Raw genomic sequence first — 20,999 nt, forward strand, 5'->3', positions numbered from 1 at the left:
CATAACAACTAAATGCAATGTGATATTCTGTATTGGATCCTGGAAACATATATTATGGAAAAATTAATTTCAAGTTAAGTATGAAGTTTAGTCAATAAAGAAAAACAAGGAACAAATTACTGAAATAGGCAACAATAAAGCTGAATTGTAAAAATAAGATGATAAGTAAAAGAAATCAGGCAGAAGAATATATGCTGTACCATTCTGTTTATATGAAATCCTAGAAAAGTTATAACTATAGAGACAGAAAGCTTAATAATGATTGCCAGTGGCCAGATGTGGGGAGGGGATTGATGACAAAGGAGTACTAGTGAATTTTCAGTCATGGAGATGGTCTACGCCATGAATCACCATCATAGTGGTCACTAGAGTGCAAACATTTGGCAAAGTTGGTGACTTTATATAAATTAGATCTTAATACTGCTATTTTCAAGTCTTTATTGTCCTTAAGGCCTTTCGCATCAGGGTCACAGTCACATCTAAGAAGATAATACCTACACAATGTTGTAAGTATGCTGGTAAAAGTTAGTGGCATGTAACGCTGGTACTGAGGATCAACAGTGTTGCCCAACACAGCGATGGGGATGCATCTTAGAGAAGTCTTCCCAGAGCCTCTGAAAGGGATTTTACTGTTTCATCCTTTTGCATGCTTTATGGGTGGTTAACTTTTTCCAGAGAGACAGTCCATGCCCTTTACAAGGAAAACCTGGGGAAACTCAATTTTTTCTAAAGAACGCAATAATTTAACAGAAAATGAGGTATCTGCTATTTGACATTATTATACCTGCCTTAGCCAGATACTAAATTCATTATAATGTGTTAATATGTGAATTAGTAGTCAACTCATGTCCTTGTTACAGGGACTTTAAGGACCTGGGCAAAAATTCTGCACACAAAGGGGAAATTGCTCTTCTGAGCTCATGTAAACCGAGTTTGGTCTGCTGTGATGTTTGTAAGTTTATCACTTTCTCAAATGTTCTGTCAGCGCAAAGGATAGTCTTTCTTAGAATATACTTATGTGAGTTTTCCTTTTCCTTTTTTTCTAGTACCTTCAGCCACCCTACAGCAGCTGGTTTCAATGAACACTTTCAAAATCAGCAGATTATTCCCAACTGAAATGTCCAGCCTTGATCTGGGACCCTTCTGCTTTTTTTCATGTGTCTTCCTGTACCTTCCTTCCCATAGAAATATAAATGCATTGTTTTACTCACACATTAAGAAACTCCTATTTTTGCCAAAGGTACAACCACCCCCCTAGTTCCCTGGGCTTCCCAGGTGGCGCTAGTGGTAAAGAACCAACCTGCCGATGCAGGAGATGGAAGAGACCCTAGTTCCCCAGGCTCAAGTTAATGGAAGGACTTCTTAATCCTTTCTCTCTTTTGATCTCATATCCAATTCATTACCAAGTCTTTCCAAATGCTTTACTCAAGTGTAAGCTTTTATGATCTCATATTCAAACTCTTTGAATGATCTTGATTCTTTTGCCTCCACTTCTCTGTTCTAAAACACCCTGTACAAACTCCTATAAAACCTTTTAAAGTATCTTTTCACTACATCTCTTTCTATACAAGAATCTACACTCCCTTTGTCTGCTACAATAAATACAAACAAGTGTCCAGCATTCAGTGCATTATGTCAACTGTTCTTATGTTTTATAGACTTTAAAAAATCTGTTTGTTTTCCTTACTTAGAGTTTACCGTACACTGATTTTCACATATGATTCTCACGATAACCCTACAAAATAGATGCCTTACTATCACCTACATTTTACAGAGGAAGAAACCAAGAATCAAAAATTCAGAGTGACTGGTCAAAGGTCACTCAGTTTGTAAGTGGCAGAATTATTAGTTTATGACAGGTCATTCTGACCCAGAGACTACAGTCTTAACTATATACTCTATCACCTTTACCTCAAGTATCTGTTTTCATGAGTATCATTTTATACACCTAGAATCTCTTATCTCCTTCAGTTTTGCCCAGGTTGGCTTTAATCTAAACTGCCTCCCAGCTGTACATTCCCTTTGACAACTCTTATATCCTGTCTCATATACTGTATCTGTTTACTCTTATTGATAAGTGACCCTCAACTCAACTACAGAAATTTCAGCTTGGGGGAAATGTGTATGTCTCCTATAGTCTGGATCCCCAGCACCTAGTAAAGTTCCTGATCTACTGATAATGATCAGTAAATATCTGTGAAGAAATAAAACAACAACAACAACACACAGTGTTCTTCATTTTTAGGAGTCTGTATTTTTTTAATCCTTTCAGTGGCTAGTACATTTCTCTACACAGTAAATACTCAGTAAACTGCTGGCTCACTATGCTCCTTATACTTTAAATAGATGTTACTTCCTTAAAAAAAAATACCTTGAAGTTATTTGGGTTACCATTGGATTTTTTCCTCCTTAGCTCATGAACACACAAAGGTTAGGCAAGCAGTGGATGTGCAAAACAGGTTTCAGAGGCTTGAGCTACCCTTCTCAGACCTAACAAATCTGGGGTTTTGACATCTTATACCACATGGAAATGAAACAGGATGAAAAAATGGTCAAAAAACAGTTGAACACATGACCAATGAGAAGTCATTTTACATTTATGTTAGATCTTTTAAGGTCCAACATGATGGCCACCATTGTTAGCTAGCAAGAATATACCTTATAATTAATGCATGCAAATCAAAGCCTAAATAAAAAACAAACACAGAGAAATAATATTTACATTTACATAGCATCCTACCCTTCTCTTAATAATTTTAAAAATCATTTTCTATTCCCACCCTTAAAATAGCATGTCAAGATAGTTATTATTATACTAATTTTATTTACAATGTTATTTAAACCCTATGAGATTTATTTTGCAAGGTTATAAGGCCAATAACTAAAAACACCACTGGGACCAGGAGTTGAATTTTTTGGGTCACAATCCAGTATTCTGACATTTGAATTTTCCTGCTTTTGTAGCCAATAATTCATTCACAAATGCTTGTTTTGTGATCGGGGTATATTTGTTAAACAGTGCTACCACCTGCTGGTAAGTTTTTCAATAATTCACAGTATAGCAATCTTAAAACTGGAAACAAATAAAAGGATTACCAATATAGTTTACAATTATAACTACATTGACCTGCCACACTCTAACTGTACTTCCTAACTGTGCTATCATCTCTGCTTAGGTACTCCTTTATAATACAAGTAGTCAAATGAATCTTCCAACCTTAAACACCCAAACATTTCTTTTCTCAAGAGCTTATAATTTCATTAATTTTGTCTACTTCTTAGACCATGCATATTTGGGACATTATTTTACTAAACTTTTATACAACATGACAACAAATTTGGTGCCTACCAATAATGTAAGTCAGTAATATCCAAACTTGTGTGCACAACATCATCATCTGGTGAGGAGTGAGGGCTATTATGGTAGCAAAGGCCAACCAGAAGCCATTAACCCTCTCTCCCTATTTAAAAAAATAGTAAGCCAAAAAATAGTACCATATTTCTGGAGGGATTGTAGAGAACAGTGCCACCACTGAGGACTTGAAAGGTGCGGAACTGGTGATTCCCACCACATCTCCATTCAACAATCCTATTTTGGCCTGTGCGAAAGAAAGATGGGTTCTGAAGAATGACAGTGGATTATTGTAAGCTTGACTACTATAGTAAATCCAATTGCAGCTGCTGCACCAGATGCGGTTTCATTGCTTGAACAAATTAGCACATTCCATGGTATCAAGTGTTTAGCTACTGATCTGGCAAATATCCTTTTCTCCATCCCTGTTCATAAATAAGTTCCACCAGGAGCAGATTTTTTTTTAGCTGGCAAGGCTGGCATTACACCTTGACTGTCATATCTCAAGAGTATATCACCGTTCTTTAGCTCTGTATCATAACTTAGCTCACAGACCGAGATGCTGATCACATTTTCTGTAAGAAAATATACAGGCCCATTACACTGACGACATTTTGCCGTTTGGAACTAGTGAGCAAGAAATAACTTATATAGCTTAGCCTAGGTATTGTCTGATCCACCAAGTTACACAGTTGGGCATGGATAGCAACACTCCCTAATCAAATGGAAGTGGTATATACATGAATGGCCTCAAGCAGGCACATGGTTGTTTACTTTGCTTGAAAGGAGAAATGGTCTGATGTGCAATTATAACCTGGCTCATGGATTGTGGTCAATAGTTGGGCTAGATGTCAGGGATTTGGAAGAAACATGATGGGAAAATTTATGATGAGGAAACCTGGGGAAGAAGTACATGGTGGACCCCTCTGATTGGGCAAAAACATTGAGATATTTGCATCCAATGTAAATGTTCAGCAAAGGGTGACCTTAGTGGAGGAGGATTTTAATAATCAAGTGGACAAGGTGACTTGTTTTGTGGATGTCAGTCAGTCTCTTTCCCCAGCCACCCCTGTCATCACCAAATGGGCTCATGAACAAAGGCGCCATGATGGCAGGGATGGAGTTTAGACTTGGTCTCAGGCCAATGTGGCTATGACCACCACTGAGTGCCTCATCTGCTAGCAACACAGGTGAATTCTGAGCCCTTAATATGGCACCCTACTAGTAGGTTGATTACATTGGGCCACTTCTATTATGCAAGAGCCAGTGCTTTGTGCTTCTGGGAATAGACACTCTGGATACATACTTGCCTTCTCGGCACTCAACGCTTCTTCCAAAACTACCATCCACAGTCTTAACGAATGGCTTATTCATCATCATAGCATTCCACAAAGCATTGCTTCAGATCAAGGAAGTCACTTTGCAGCAAAAGAAGGGCAACAGTGGGCCCATGCTTATGGAATGTATTGGTCTTACCATATTTCTCACCATGAAGCAGCAGCTGGCTTGATCAAATGGTGTAATGGTCTTTTGAAGATTCGGTTACAGTGCCAGCAAGGTTGCAGTAACTTGCAGAGCTATAGCAAGGCTCTCCATAATGCTGTGGAAGTTTAGTCACTAAAGTTATGTCCAACTCTTGTGACCCCATGGACTGGAGCCCACCAGTCTCCTCTGTTCATGGGATTTCCAAGGCAAGAATACTGGAATGGGTTGATCTCCAGGGGATCTTCCTGGCCCAGGGATCAAACCCACATTTCCTGTGTCTCCTACATTGAGGCAGATTCTTTACCTACTGAGCCATCATGGGAGCTCCTCCATAATGCTGTATAAGCTCTAAATCAACATCCAATATATGGTGCTATTTCTCCCAAAGCCAGGATTCACAGGTCCAGAAGTCAAGGAGTACAAATGGTCATGGGTCCATTCACTATTACCCTTGGTACCTACTAGTAAAATTTTTGCTGTGTGTTCTTGAGACTATATGCTCTGCTGGACTGAAGGTCTTAGTCCCAGAGGAAGAAATGCTTTCACCAGGAGACAACAATTATTCCACTGACCAGGAAGTTAATAATGCTGCCATCCCACTGGCCACTTTTGGCTCCTCATGCTTCTGAATCAGCAAAGAAGGGAATTTCAGTGTAAGCTTGGGAAACATCTCACACCAAGAGGAAATTGTAATACTCTACAATGGAAGCAAGGAAGAGTAAGTTTTGAATACAGTCAATCTCTTAGGGTGACACTTAGCATCACCATATCTTGTGATTAAAGTCAATAGAAAACTACAATAACCAAATCCAGGCAGGACCGCTAATGATCAAGACCCTTCAGGAATGAAGGTTTGGATTACCCTACTGGTTAAAGAGCCATGACCAGCTGAGGTGCTTGGTGAAGAAAAGGGAATACAGAAGGAAAAAGTAATTATAAATACTAGTTAAAACCATGTGACCAGTTGCAGAAATTAGGGCTGTTTCTCAGATATATACATACACACAGGCAGGCTTGCTCTCCTTCTTCCCTTAGTTCCTCATCATGTAAAGTAAAATATATTGCTGTTGTTGCTTAGTCACTCAGTTGTGTCTTACTCTTTGCAACCCCATGGACTGAAGCATACCAGGTTTCCCTGTCCTTCACCATCTCCCAGAGCTAGTTCAAACTCATGCCCATTGTGTCAGTGATGCCATGAAACCATCTTGTCCTCTGTCCTCCCCTTCTCCTCCTGCCTTCAGTCTTTCCCAGCATCAGGGTCAGCTCTTCGCATCAGGTGGCCAAAGTATTGGACCTTCAACTTCAGCATCAGTCCTTCCAATGAATGTTCAGGGCTGATTTCCTTTATGATGGAGTGGTTGGATCTCCTTGCAATCCAAGGGACTCTCAAGAGTCTTCTCCAACACCGCAGTTGAAAAGCATCAATCCTTTGGTGCTCAGCCTTCTTTATGGTCCAACTTTCACATCCATACACGGCTACTGGAAAAATCATAGCTTTGACTAGACAGACCTTTGTCGGCAAAGTGATATCTCTGCTTTTTAATATGCTGTCTAGGTCGGTCATAGCTTTTCTTCCAAGGAGCAAGCATCTTTTAATTTCATGGCTGAAGTCAATATCTGCAGTGATTTTGGAGCCCCCCAAAATAAAGTGTCCCACTGTTTCCATTGTTTCCCCATTTATTTGCCATGAAGTGATGGGACCAGATGCCATGGTCTTAGTTTTCTGAATGTTGAGTTTTAAGCCAGCTTTTTCACTCTCCTCTTTCATTTTCATCAAGAGGCTGTTTAGTTCCTCAAAATATACTGGCTTTATAACATATATTTAAGCACTAATATCATCATATAAGCTACAGATTGTTAAAGAGAAGACTATCACTCAAGAACTCTACCTGCTTTATTGGTGAAGCAGTCAGTGCATTTTCAATTGTACACAGAATCGTGCTTGTGCTTAGTCACTTAGTAATTTCTGACTCTTTGCAACCCCACCTACTGCAGCCTTCCAGGCTAATCTGTCCATGAGGAGTTTCCAGGCAAGAATACTGGGGTGGGTTGCCTTTCCCTCCTCCAGGGAATCTTCCCAACCCAGGGATGGAACCCAGGTATCCTGCATTGCAGGTGGATTCTTTACCAGCAGAGCTACCAAGGAAGCCTGTACACAGGATAGTTGTGGCATAATAGCCAGAATTCTGGTCTTATTAATCTCATTTGTTGCATATTAAGTATGATTTAAGGAGATGAGTATGGGTGCCAAGTTAAAAAAAGGGGGAGATGTGAAGGGTAATTATATGTGTCAGTCTGAGTGAGCCATGGGTGACTAGATTCTGTCTTATTGAGGGGGGATTATTTTGAGTATGTTTCTGGATAAGATTAGCTCTTGAATCAGCAAACCGAATAAAGTAAACGGCTCTGCCCAATGTGGTTGCTGCTAAGTCGCTTCAGTCATGTCCAACTCTGTGTGACCCCATAGACGGCAGCCCACCAGGCTCCCCCGTCCCTGAGATTCTCCAGGCAAGAACACTGGAGTGGGTTGCCATTTCCTTCTCCAATGCATGAAAGAGAAAAGTGAAAGGGAAGTCGCTCAGTCGTGTCTGACTCCTAGCTGGGCATCATCCAATCTGCTGAGGGCTGATTAGAACAAAATGTGGAGGGAGGAAAATTTTGCCTCCTTTTCCTGCCTCACTAGTTGAGCTGTGACATCTCATCTCCAGCATCAGTCTGAATTCATATCATCATTTATTCTGGTTCTCAGTCCTTCATACTTGGACTGAAATATACACCAGCTTCCCTAGTTCTCCATCATGCAGATGGCATATTGTTGTACTTTTCAGTCTCCATATCACGTAAGCCAATTTCTCATAATAAATCACATAAGTATACAAATACACAGCCACACATATCCTATTGGTTCAGTTTCTATGGAAAACCCTAACACTAGGTATATCTCCTAAACATTCTAATTCATCTCTGGAATGGAATCACGAAAAAGTGTTTTTAAGGAGCACCCCAAGTGATGGTCATGATGAGGAAAGTTTCAAAGCTCTGACTTAAGCAAACAATTCATCTTGGGATTTATCCATAATTGGCTCAGTGAGTCTAATAAGGTCAAATAACCCTTCTAAAACTCTGTTCTTCATAAGAAAAATATGGGAACTATAGTAAATTCCAATCATTACATATTCTCTAAGAACCTTCTTTCATGAATATGCATTTTCCAAAATAAAATATTTTTGGAAGGTGAGCCCAGGTGATAACTGAATTTCTACATATTGGATAACTTGTTTTATTTAGTCAGAAATGTTGAGCTTACAATTAATTATCCCACTAGACTATGAATAGTTGTAAAATAAATACGTTAGTCTTAAAAAATAATTGGAGAAAAACAAAACTTTCAACATCAGTAGGTTTGGGAAAGTAAGAATTTAGTGTTTGCCGACTAGGTGTTTGTCATAACCCTTTAGCCACTCACAAAAGTGAAAGTGAAATCACTCAGTCGTGTCCGACTTTTTGCGACACCGTGGACTGTAGCCTACCAGGCTCCTCTCTCCACGGGATTCTCCAGGCAAGAATACTGGAGTGGGTTGCCATTTCCTTCTCCAGGGGATCTTCCCAACCCAGGGATCGAACCTGGGTCTCCTGCATTGCAGGCAGACGCTTTAACCTCTGAGCCACCAGGGAAGCCACTTGCCTACTCACAGAGCATAGCTAAAAAATGTCGGAGCAGAAAGGTAATAAGCAGGAGAAAATCAGGAGCCTTCAGATGCTAAAAATTCAATGCCCCACAACTATTAGGAGAAAAAAAAAAATCAGTGAAAAATTAGCCTTACTTGGAAAATTTTGGATGTTTAAATGGAAAATATTAGAAGGAAGTAGTGGCTAGTTTAAGACATACTGACCTGGGGCAAACAAGTCAGCAAAAACAAGACCAGGAGCTGACTGTGTGGTTCAGATCATGAAATCTTTATTGCGAAATTCAGACTTAAATTGAACAAAGTAGGGAAAATCACTAGACCATTCAGGTATGACCTGAATCAAATCCCTTATCCCTTATGGTTATACAGTGGAAGTGACAAATAGATTCAAAGGATTTAGATCTGATAGATAGAGTGCCTGAAAAACTATTGATGGAGGTTCATGACATTGTACAGGAGGCAGTGATCAAGACCATCCCCTAGAAAAAGAAATGCAAAAAGGCAAAATGGTTGCCTGAGGAGGCCTTACAAATAGCTGAGAAAAGAAGAGAAGTGAAAGGCAAAGGAGAAAAGGAAAGATACCCATTTGAATGCAGAGTTCCAAAGAATAGCAAGGAGAAGATAAGAAAGCCTTTCTCAGTCATCAATGCAAAGAAATAAAGGAAAACAATAAAATGGGAAAGACTAGAAATCTCTTCAAGAAAATTAGAGATACCAAGGGAACATTTCATGCAAAGATGGGCACAATAAATGACAGAAATGGTATGGACCTAACAGAAGTAGAAGATATTAAGAAAAGGTGGCAAGAATACACAGAAGAACTATACAAAAAAGATCTTCATGATCCAGATAACCACGATGGTGTGATCACTCACCTAGAGCCAGACATCCTGGAATGTGAAGTCAAGTGGGCCTTAGGAAGCATCACAACGAACAAAGCTAGTGGAGGTGATGGAATTCCAGTTGAGCTATTTCAAATCCTAAAAGATGATGCTGTTAAAGTGCTACACTCAATGTGCCAGCAAATCTGGAAAACTCAGCAGTCGCCACAGGACTGGAAAAGATCAGTTTTCACTCCAATCCCAAAGAAAGGTAATGCCAAAGAATGTTCAAACTACCACACAATTGCACTCATCTCACATGCTAGTGAAGTAATGCTCAAAATTCTCCAAGCCAGGCTTCAACAGTATGAAAGGTTGTCGCTAAACCACAAAAGACACCAGGATTCTTGTTCTCCGGAGAAGAAGAATTCAATCTGAGGCCAGAGACGAGGCTCAATCACTCAGAGCTTTTGTGAAATAAGGCTTTATTAAAGTATAAAAGAGATAGAGAAAGCTTCTGACATAGACATCAGAAGGGGGCAGAAAGAATACCTCCCTGCTAGTGTTAGCAATGGAGTTATATACCTTTTAATTAGTTATTACAATGAATCAAAAGAATGTCTCAAGTTTGTGAAAATTTTACTAGACCCACTCCCACAATTTACATTTTAGGATAACAAGATTAGAATTTAACAATAGAAAGGTCCTACCAGACCCATTCCCATAATATACATTCTAAGATACTAGGATTAGTCAGAAGGTTTTCAGGAAGGAGAAGCTGTCCTCAAGCAGGATACATCGTTGTTGTATATAATCCCTAGTACAGAGTTTAATAGAGAAGGCAATAGCAACCCACTCCAGGATTCTCGCCTGGAAAATCCCATGGACGGAGGAGCCTGGCAGGCTGCAGTCCATGGGGTTGCTAAGAGTCGGACACGACTGAGCGATTTCACTTTTCCTTTCATGTATTGGAGAAGGAAATGGCAACCCACTCCAGTGTTCTTGCCTGGAGAATCCCAGGGACAGGGGAGCCGGGTGGGCTGCTGTCTATGGGGTCGCACAGAGTCGGACATGACTGAAGCCACTTAGCAGCAGCAGCAACACAGAGTTTAAACTGAGTTGTGTAATTGACTAAGACTAAGGAATGTAGACAAAAAAGTTTGTCCTTTCCTCTTCCTTGAGAATTCCAGACTCCTATCTCCACTTCGAGAGCCCCAGACCCCTTTCTCCTCCTTGGGGACCCTGGACTTCTTAACAATCTGCCTAGGAATTGACTCTCTCAAGTACATTAACTGAATTTCCAGATGTTCAAGCTGGATTTAGAAAAGGCAGAGGAACCAGAGATCAAACTGTGAACATCCACTGGATCATCGAAAAAGCAAGAGAGTTCAAGAAAAACATCTACTTTTGCTTTATTGACTATGCCAAAGCCTTTGACTGTGTAGATCACAACACACTGTGAAAAATTCTTCAAGAGATGGGAATATCAGACCACCTTACCTGCCTCCTGAGAAATCTGTATGCAGGTCAAGAAGCAACAGTTAGAACTGGACATGGAACAACAGACTGGCTCCAAATAGGGAAAGGAGTACATCAAGGTTGTATATTGTCACCTTGCTTATTTAACTTATATGAAGAGTATATCATGTGAAATGCCAGGCTGGATGAAGGACAAGCTGGAATCAAGATTGCAGGGAGAAATATCAATAACCTCAGATATGCAGATAACATCACCCCTATGGCAGAAAGTGAAGAACTAAAAAGCCTCTTGATGAAAGTGAAAGAGGAGAGTGAAAAGGTTGACTTAAAACTCAACATTCAGAAAACTAAGATCATGGCATCTGGTTCCATCACTTCATGGCAAATAAATGGAGAAACAATGGAAACAGTGAGATACTTTATTTTTTTGGGATCCAAAATCACTGCAGATGGTGACTGCAGCCATGAAATTAAAAGACACTTGCTCTTGGAAGAAAAGCTATGACAAACCTAGAGAGCATATTAAAAAGCAGACACATTATATTACTTTGCTGACAAAGGTTCGTCTAGCCAAAGCTATGGTTTTTCCAGTAGTCATGTATGGATGTGAGAGTTGGACTATAAAAGAAAGCCGAGCACCAGAGAATTGATGCTTTTCAACTGTGGTGTTGGACAAGACTCTTGAGAGTCATTTGGACTGGAAGGAGATCAAACTAGTCAATTATAAAGGAAATCAGTGCTGAATATTCTTTGGAAAGACTGATGCTGAAACTGAAACTCCAATAGTTTGGCCACCTGATGCGAAGAGCCAACTCACAGGAAAAGACCCTGATGCTGGGAAAGATTGAGGGCAGGATAAGGGGACTACAGAGTATGAGATGGTTGGATGGCATCACCGACTTGATGGACATGAGTTTGAGCAAATTCCAGGAGATGGTGAAGGACAGGGAAACCTGGCAATGCTGCAGTCAATGGGCTTGTGTGTGATGTGTCAGACACAACTTAGCTACCGAGCAACAAAAAGCCTTCTGAGTGGTAAACAGGCAGACTGTCCAGGTATGGCCTGCTTAGGAAGGAGGTAGATGGTTAGGGCTTTTGCCAGCTCATATTTAAGACTTGATTCATGGGTACATTTTCATCCGGTCATTTAAAAAATCCTCTTCTTCAAAATTCCCTTATGTTGGACAACTCTAGCTCCTGTTGTAAGACTCTAAAGTTGCCCTTCAGACTAATCACGTTTTGCCTATGTGATCTGTGAGTAACAGGACCAGAACTTGTAGTCTCAAATAGCAGATAATCCAAGCATTTTTTCCTACTTACTGAAACTCCACCGATGTGCTCTATCCAAAGTGGCAACAGAGTGTAGTTTACATTGAAAACCAGTTATGTTCCAACTAGAATATCAAACTGTGGCCTGTGTGGATGGGATTGGTTCCTTGGGTGCCTCACACCAAATTCATTAAAACTCAAGAAAAAAAGTTTTCAGTGAAACCACAGGAAAAAAAAAATGTCTTGATCTTTTATTCTATACACCTTCCACAGATCCCCTATATCACAGTGAAAAGCAACAGATTTGACTGAACCAAAAACCTAGTAAACTTTCATCTTCTATGTTTTCTTCCAATTCCAAAGTGCAATCTATTTTCAAGATTTTCATTTTAAGCTCCAAAACATCTTTGAATCTTAGTTCTCTCCATACCCATGCCATCAACTTAGCCTAAGGTGTTGTCATATCAGATTACAATTCATAAAATAGTCTACAAAAATCTTCCTGCATCTAAGCTTGACCTTCTGTAGTTAATCCTCTATTCTGTAATCAAAGTGATCTTTCTAGAAGACAAACATCAATCATAGTTTATGTTCTACTTAAAATCTCTCAAACCTTTACTACTTCCCTCAAAGCCTGCTATTTAGAGTGTGGTCCATGAGCCTGCAGCATCAGCAATACCTAAGAGTTTTGGAGAAATGCAGAATTGCAAGCTCCACTACTAACCTAGAAAGACTCTATGATGCAAAATTTCTCTTTGGTTTAAATGTGCATTGAAGTTCAAGGACTGCTACATAAGGAGCAGCCATGTTTAAAAGCAACTGGACCATATGATGGTCTTTTATTTTTATCTAGTTTGTCTCACTTTTTCTATTTCATATTCATATTTCTATTTCATATTCATATTCTATTTCATATTCCCATTTCATTTAGTTTATGTTTTCCAATTTCTCTGTCTCTTTTTTTTGTTATTCTTTCTCAAACCTTTATCAAGTGTAGTAGAAAAGCTTTTGTATGTGTATATATATATACATATATATGTGTATGTATAGTATGTATAATATATATTTTAGAAAACTAATGAATTTTTGCCTAGCTAAAAATTTTATGACATTGATTCCACTTGTTTGACTTATGAATAGAACACTAGACTTCTAATTTATATTCACTCAAAACTCTAATATAGTTCCATGTATTTTTGGCATCTACTATTACTGCTAAAGGGCTTTCCTGGTGGCTCAGATGGTAAAGAATCCTCCTGCAATGTGGGAGACCTGGGTTTGATCCCTGGGTTGGGAAGATCTCCTGGAGGAGGGCATGGCGACCCACTCCAGTATTCTTGCCTGGAGAATCCCATGGACAGAGGTGCCTGGAGGGCTATAGTCCATGGAATCTCAAAGAGTTGGACACGACCGAGTAACTAAGTATATAGCACACTACTGGTAAAAGTCTAGAAAATTTATCTTAGTGTTTTTTAAAATAAAAAATGTGAGACTTGGGGAAAAAAAGAACTGCTACTTTAGGATAAAATCCAAATTCATGACTCACAGACTTTTGATGAACTACCCACAAATTAGCTTTCCTGGCTTTTCTCTTGACGACTTCCATCCATCCAACCTATAAAGATGCTATGAGGTCCATTTCACCTAGATTTTCAAATGTCTGTTTATTTTTCCTGAATACTCTTCCACACATTCCCCAAATTCTTCCTTGCTAATTCCCCCAGGAAGTTACCAGGGCATACTGGATGGCTATGCGCTAACACCCTGACAGCCGACACTTGCTTGGATCTCCAGCTCTCAGATCTTATTTCAGACTGCATCAACTAACTCTGTGTGTGCGTGTGTTCTAAGTCATGTCTGACTGTTTGTGACCCCATGGACGGTAGTCTGCGAGGCTCCTCTGTCCATGGGATTTCCCAGCAATAATACTGGAGTTGAACCCATGTCTCTTGTGCCTTCTGCATTGACAGGCAGATTCTTTACCACTTTTGCCACCTTCTTCCTTGCTAACTCCTACTCATTTTAATTATTCTCCCAAGAAATTTTTCCTTATAAGCTGAGATATGTATTTCAAGTAGGTATTGTAATGACACTCTATACTTCCTTACCATAGAAATTCTCTCACTATTGTAATAGACTATATCCTCCAGAATATGGTAAGCTTGCTAGAAATAGAAAACTACTTTAATATGTTAGTTATTTCATATCCAACACTGAAAATTGGCACATATTAAATGTACAATAGATATTTACTAAATAAATGTTGACAATATACATGATAGCTTAGTTGGTTTTTTTTTCCCCCTGCTAAACTGTAGAAAAGTTATTTTGTATTTTTTTAACTTTCAGGAAACCTAATTCTGGAAACCTAGGCTAAATGTAGTAGAAGAATGTCCTCAGGTAGTCACCGACGTGCAGTTAGTAAAAGGAGGTAATTCTGAAGACATTGTCTCAGATGATAAATCCAAAGCCAGGTAACCTGCCAGCTGAGAGTGGCAGTGGTTGTGGGAGACAGGTGTGCACAAATGGGGAAGACATTGAGTAAATCAGATGGGAACAAGGTGGTTGGAAGTGGGGCAGAGGTGGTGAAAAATTCACTGAGTCATAGAATACACAGTTGATCCTTACACAGCACAGGTTTGAACTGTGTGGGTCCATCTATATCTGATTCTTTTGTCACTAAATACTACAGTACTATACAATCCACAGTTGATTGAATTTGAATTTACAGATGCAAAATCATGGCTAGAGAGGGTTGCCTATAAAGTTATAAGCAGAGGGTTAGCAACCCTAACTTCTACACTGTTCAAGGGTCAACTGTACCTTGTGAAGAGAAGTCTGAAGCCTTAGCAATGTATGGTTCAAGGAATAAAAAACTCAACTGTTCATCATGTTATGTTTTGTTCTCTTTCAAGGATATTTCCCCCTCCTCCCCCTCTCAATTCTTTCATCTATAAATAATTTCCACTACTAAATACAGAGGAAGATTTCACACTCCAAGTGGTAATATTTTCCTTTTTAAAATCTTGTCATACTTTCTATAACTGAGATGTAGAAAACAAATTAATGGGTTTCCAGAGTAGATCCTAGGGGACCAGTAAACCAGACAAGTAATTCTAAGAGCTGGGACAGAGACTGGTGCAATTGACTGATATTAAAAAAACAGTGTTGATTAAATGGATTAGAAACTGAAATGTAGCCTCACTGGCTGTCTCTTTAATAACACTATCTGATTATATCTCACACATTGCTGGGAAAATTATTTTTTAAAAAAAGGTATTCTCTTCCTAGGCCATTGCTCAGTAAGGAGAACATGTTTAGTTAGAGTGTGAAAATAGTGAAGCCCAATGGTGAAAAGTGAAGTGGGTTTTAGTCCAGCACCTCTCAAGGTCTCCTTGAGCAGAAGGTGACTTCAGACCTTAAGGCCCAGCTAAGGGAGCAAAATATAATAGCAGCCAAGAAAAGGGAAGTTGATAGTGTTAAGATATCAGTTTACTCAAATTTATCTGTGGATTTAATACAGATTAATACAGTCTCCCCCACACCCCAGAAAATATAATTCTATAGATAAATGGAACAGAATTGAGAGTCCAGAAATAAATTCACAAGCATATTATGGTCAATTGCTTTTTGACATTAGTACCGAGGTACCAGTATAATTCCAAAGGGAAAAAATCATTTTTTTTCAATAAATCATGTTGCAAAAACTATTAAAAATAAAAAGAGGGAATTCCCTAGTGGTTAGGGCTCCTTGTTCTTACTGCTCAGGGCCCAGGTTCAATTCCTGGTTCAGAGAGCTATTTAAAATCTCATAAGCTGTATGGTACACAGCCAAACAAAAGAACCACCACCTGGGTTCCACCTCATGCCATATACAAAACTTAATTTGAGATATCTTAGTGACCAAACAAAAAATAAAACTATATAAGCTTTAGAATCATGTATTAGAGAAAATATTAGTGAATAGTGGTAAAGATTTCTTATACAAGATATATAAATACTAACAATAAAATAAAAATAAAAAAATTTTTACTTCAGCAAGATCCAAACCTTCAGTTCTTTAAAAGACAACATTGGGAAAACCATGTTAGACTAGAAGAAAATATTGACAAGATATACTCCACAACTCAAAAATAAGACAAACACCCTATTACTTAAAAACAGGTAACAGACTTGAGTAGATTCTTCACCAAATATATTGTATGTACAGGAATACGTATGCATAAGAAAGATGTTCAACACTGATAGTCATCAAGAAAACACAAATTAAAACAACAATGAGAAGATATCACCTTTAGAAAGGTTAAAACCGTAAGACTGATTTTACCAAGTTTTGGAGGGAATGTAGAACAATCTAAAATTTGAAACTTTGTCATGATGTAAAATGGTAAAGTCATTTGAGAGTTTCTTTTAAAGATATACCTACCATATGATTCAGAAATTCCATTCAACTGTTTACTTAAAAGAAATACAAACATGTGGCTACATCAAGAGTTATATACACAAATAGTCATAGATATTTCCTATCTCCCAACAAAAATCATCTCAATGTCCATGAGCAGGTAAATCAATGAGCTGAAAAGTTTGTATGAGTACTACTCAGTAACAAAACCAGACATTAAACTATAAAACATGCAAATATACAGACAAGTTTAAAAACCATACTTAGGCAAACGAAGCCAGCATATACAGTATGATTCCAGTTATATGAATTTCTAGAACTGACAGTATTATATTAGAGTGGTTGCCTGATGCTTGGGGCAGCAGGAAAGAGTAACTGCAAATGGGATTGAGGGAACTTCCTGGTGGTAATGAAAATGTCGTGATTGGGCTCCCCAAACTACACACAGGCTACCCAGGTGGCGCTAGTGGTAAAGAATCCGCCTGCCAATGTAGGAGGCACAAGAGACGTCGGTTCGATCCCTGGGTCAGGAAGATCCCCTGGAGGAGGGCATGGCAACCCATTCCAGTATTCTTGCCTGGGAAATCCCATGGACAGAGGAGCCTGGGGGACTACAGCCTATGCGGTGGCAAAGAGTCAGCCACGACTAAGCACACACACAAACTACACACATGTAATAGAATTCTTCAATGAAGTTTATTTGAAAGGAGCTCTCAAGTTTCTTTAGTTTTATTGAAAATCAGTGAAAACACACAAATATGGTACCAGGCTTCCTGGCCAACTTGGGTATGGATACCATTTCCAACGAGAAAAAAGTTAAATGATTAGTCAGAAAGAGCAGTTACTTTATTGACTAACCATATCTTTCTTTCTAATCTTTCATTTAGATTCCTCTGCTGTTGATTTTTATGTTCCCCAATAAATTAAGAGAAAGAAGAAAAATAGCATATAAGTGAAAGAAGAATAATACCATGTAAGACAAGAAACATTAGCCACGTTTGTTATACTGCCTGCAATGGATACCCAATGATCTTATCTCACAGCAATGCCACTGCTATGGTCTGAATGCTTTTGTCCCTCCAAAATTTTTATGTTGAAAATCGAACTTCCAATGTGGTGGTATTAGAAGGTGAGACTTTGGGAGGTCATTAGGACACAAGGGGAAACCCCTTATGAATGGAATCAGTGCCCTTGTAAAAGAGACCAGAGAAAGCTTCCTTGACCCTTTCAACCATGTGAGGCTATAGCAAAGCAGGTGTCATTAGACACCAAGTCTGCAGACACCATAACCTTGGACTTCTCAGCCTTCAGAACTGTAAGAAAATGTTTGTTATAAACCACCCTGTTGATATACTTTTGTTTTAGGAGCCAAAACAAACACAGTCATAGACCTAATGTCACTTGGTTTCCAGTTAGGTGAATCTCGGCTTCTTCATATTGCCAGTTGTCATCAGAACTGACACTTGAAAACATATTGTGATTTATAGTAGCAATAGACAGTAGTTCTAAAATAAACCAGAGCATGTCAATTCATAGTATCTCCTTATAAATTATACATATTATAGTTTAAAACAGTACATTCTTAACCACCATTGTATTTTTAAGAGCACCACTTGAAGCAGCTTTCCTCAAAGGAGATCATGTTAAGAATCTTATATTAAAAATCTCAATATTGGCTAGGAAGTTTCTGTTGTATTTTTCTGTGAATATTATTAAATTTCTTATTTTTATCTAGAGCAGATACCTTTTAGTCAATGAAATTTTTCTTGATCTTGTCAAGAGTAACCTTTTATTTCCAGAGAAATACAATTTAATAGAAATACTCTGGGAGCTTTAAAGTAGGAAACAAAGTATTTAAGGTTAAAAATATCACTGTTGAGTGAAAAATGAAGTCTATAAATTGCCAATTATATATCATAAATTCATTTTTCTTATTAGCATGAAATATAAAGGAGCCAATATTATTATCTCATAAAAATTAAAGAACATTTAAATATTTATACTAGAATTCAGTTCAGTTCAGTCGCTCAGTCGTGTCCGACTCTTTGCGACCCCATGAACCGCAGCACGCCAGGCCTCCCTGTCCATCACCAACTCCCGGAGTCCACCCAAACCCATGTCCATTGAATCGGTGATGCCATCCAATCATCTCATCCTCTGTTGTCCCCTTTTCCTCCTGCCCTCAATCTTTCCCAGCATCAGGGTCTTTTCAAATGAGTCAGCTCTTCGCATCAGGTGGCCAAAGTATTGGAGTTTCAGCTTCAACATCAGTCTTGCCAATGAACACCCAGGATTGATCTCCTTTAGGATGGACTGGTTGGATCTCCTTGCAGTCCAAGGGACTCTCGAGAGTCCAATAGTTAAGTATAAATTCAATAAGTATTTTAATATTAAATAACTCAAGTTACCATAGTGTTTTAAATATATATTTCTAAAAAGTTTAAAAGAAAGTAACAGTCAAGAATGATGATCCTTTTTGAGGAAAAAGTATCCCATTATCTTTATTAGTCTACTCATTCAACAAACATCTGTTGGTTGAAAACCTACCGTGTCTCTAGGAGGAACTGTTGAGATTTTTAGGGTTCAACAATGAAAAAAGAGATAAAGATTCTCCAGCTGCATGGGGCTTATATGCTGGCATGGAGAGAAAGGTATGAATAACATGATAAATTAGTAAACTATCTGATATAATAGAAATTAATAAGTGCATTGGGGAAAAGGAAAAAAGAAAAAAAGCAAACCAAAGTAAGAGATATCAAGAGTGAAAGAATTGTATGTATGAAATCTTCATACCCATCAACTATTTTCCCATCACAACAGTATTTTTAAGATATTTTCAGCACAAAACAGATGCTAAGGATGCATTATCCATAGGTGACCTCTGACCCAAGACTTGTGACACAATAAACGTTCCTTTAAATTGCAAAGTCCTTTGGAATTCCAATTGAATTACATCTCATTGAGTTCTTCATATCTTACGTATCATGTGAAATGGTCATAAGAACAGCTGAGTTCAAAAATTACTGAATAACTATAATTTCTGTTTTTCTGTGAGTCTTTTTCACGTAAAACAGTTGAGTTAAAATTTTAGTATCATTGGAGAAGGAAATGGCAACCCACTCCAAGTATTCTTGCCTGGGAAATCCCATGGACAGAGGGGTTTGGCGTGCTATAGTCCATGGGGTCACAAACAGTCAGACACAACTTAGTGACTAAACAAAAACAACAAAGATATTTATTTATACATTTATACTTATATAAATTTCTAAGGCCTATGTGTATATATCTGTCCACAATCCCTTTTTTATTTAATTTTACAATTTAAAAAATCTGAGGGCAAACATGTTTTCTTATAATCCATTTGGTTACTAAACCTGAGCTGACCTGAATATATTTGCTGGTGAAATAAAGACTGTTTATCCCACCCTCCCCCCGCCAAAATTTAGTATCACTTATTTCTCTGCTCAAGAAGTGAGGGAAATCATAAGACACTATCCAGTGCAAGGTTAAAGGAAAAAGATGAACCTTGCATTGGATAATACCTTATGATTATGACTGATAATGACATGAGTTTAAGTTTTCTGATTTATGATTATGACTTATGACACATTAGTCAATTCTGGCAAATTTAGAATACCAGTAGATAGCCTCTAGATCCATCCATGTTGTTGGAAATGGCAAGATTCAATTCTTTTTTATGGCTTAGTAATATGACATTGCATATATAAACAACATATTTTATCAATTCATCCACTAATGGATGCTTAGGTTGTTTCCATATCTTAGCAACTGTAAATAATGTTGCTATGAACACTGAGATGCCTCTATCTTAAATGCTTTCTTTCGATAAATATCCAGGAGTAAATCTACTGGATCATATGGATCATATTTTTAATTTTTTGAGGAAATGCCATACTGTTTTCCATTGTAGTTTCACTAATTTACATTTGAATCATCAGTGTACAACCCTTTCTCAACATTCTCATGAACCCTTGTCTTTTTGATAATAGCCATTCTAACAAGTATGAGAGGGTATTTCCTTGTGGTTTTGACTTGCATTTCCTCGATATTTAATGATGTTGAACATTTTTTCATGTGCCTGTTGGCTTTTTGTACATCTTCTTTTGAAAAATGTCTATTTGGGTATGATGCCCAGGTTTTAAATCAATTTGTTTTTTTGATGTTGAGTTGTACGAGTTCTTCGTATATTTTGGATAATAGCCTCTTAACAAATATATCATTTAGAAGTATCTTCTTGCATTAACTTTTCACGTCTAAGTTATAAAGACTAAGTCAGCTTAATAAAATTAAACGTTTCTAATTATTTAATAATAGAAACGTTTGGGAGAACAAAAAAATCATGATTCTATTAGATGAGATACAAAGAATTTTAAGCTAGAGGTGTGTGTGTGTGTGTGTCTCAGTTGTGTCAGACTCTTTGTGACTTCATGGTCTATAACCTTCCAGGTTCCTCTGTCCAGGGAATTCTCCTGGCAATAATG

The 20,999-nt window shown here is 38.2% G+C and overlaps 1 protein-coding gene and 1 non-coding gene across 2 annotated transcripts in view; both read right to left on the bottom strand.

Moving 5' to 3' along the window:
• The window catches only part of ISOC1 (isochorismatase domain containing 1), a 151,300-nt gene that overhangs the window by 88,575 nt on the left and 41,726 nt on the right, over positions 1–20,999 (bottom strand). The window lies entirely within an intron of this gene.
• TRNAC-GCA (transfer RNA cysteine (anticodon GCA)) lies at positions 8,441–8,512 on the bottom strand. The gene has a single exon. It is a non-coding gene; the product is annotated as a tRNA-Cys (tRNA).

The sequence above is a fragment of the Giraffa tippelskirchi genome, chromosome 6, assembly GCF_054371585.1.
Source record: "Giraffa tippelskirchi isolate mGirTip1 chromosome 6, T2T-mGirTip1v1.2.pri, whole genome shotgun sequence".
Lineage (NCBI taxonomy): Eukaryota > Metazoa > Chordata > Mammalia > Artiodactyla > Giraffidae > Giraffa > Giraffa tippelskirchi.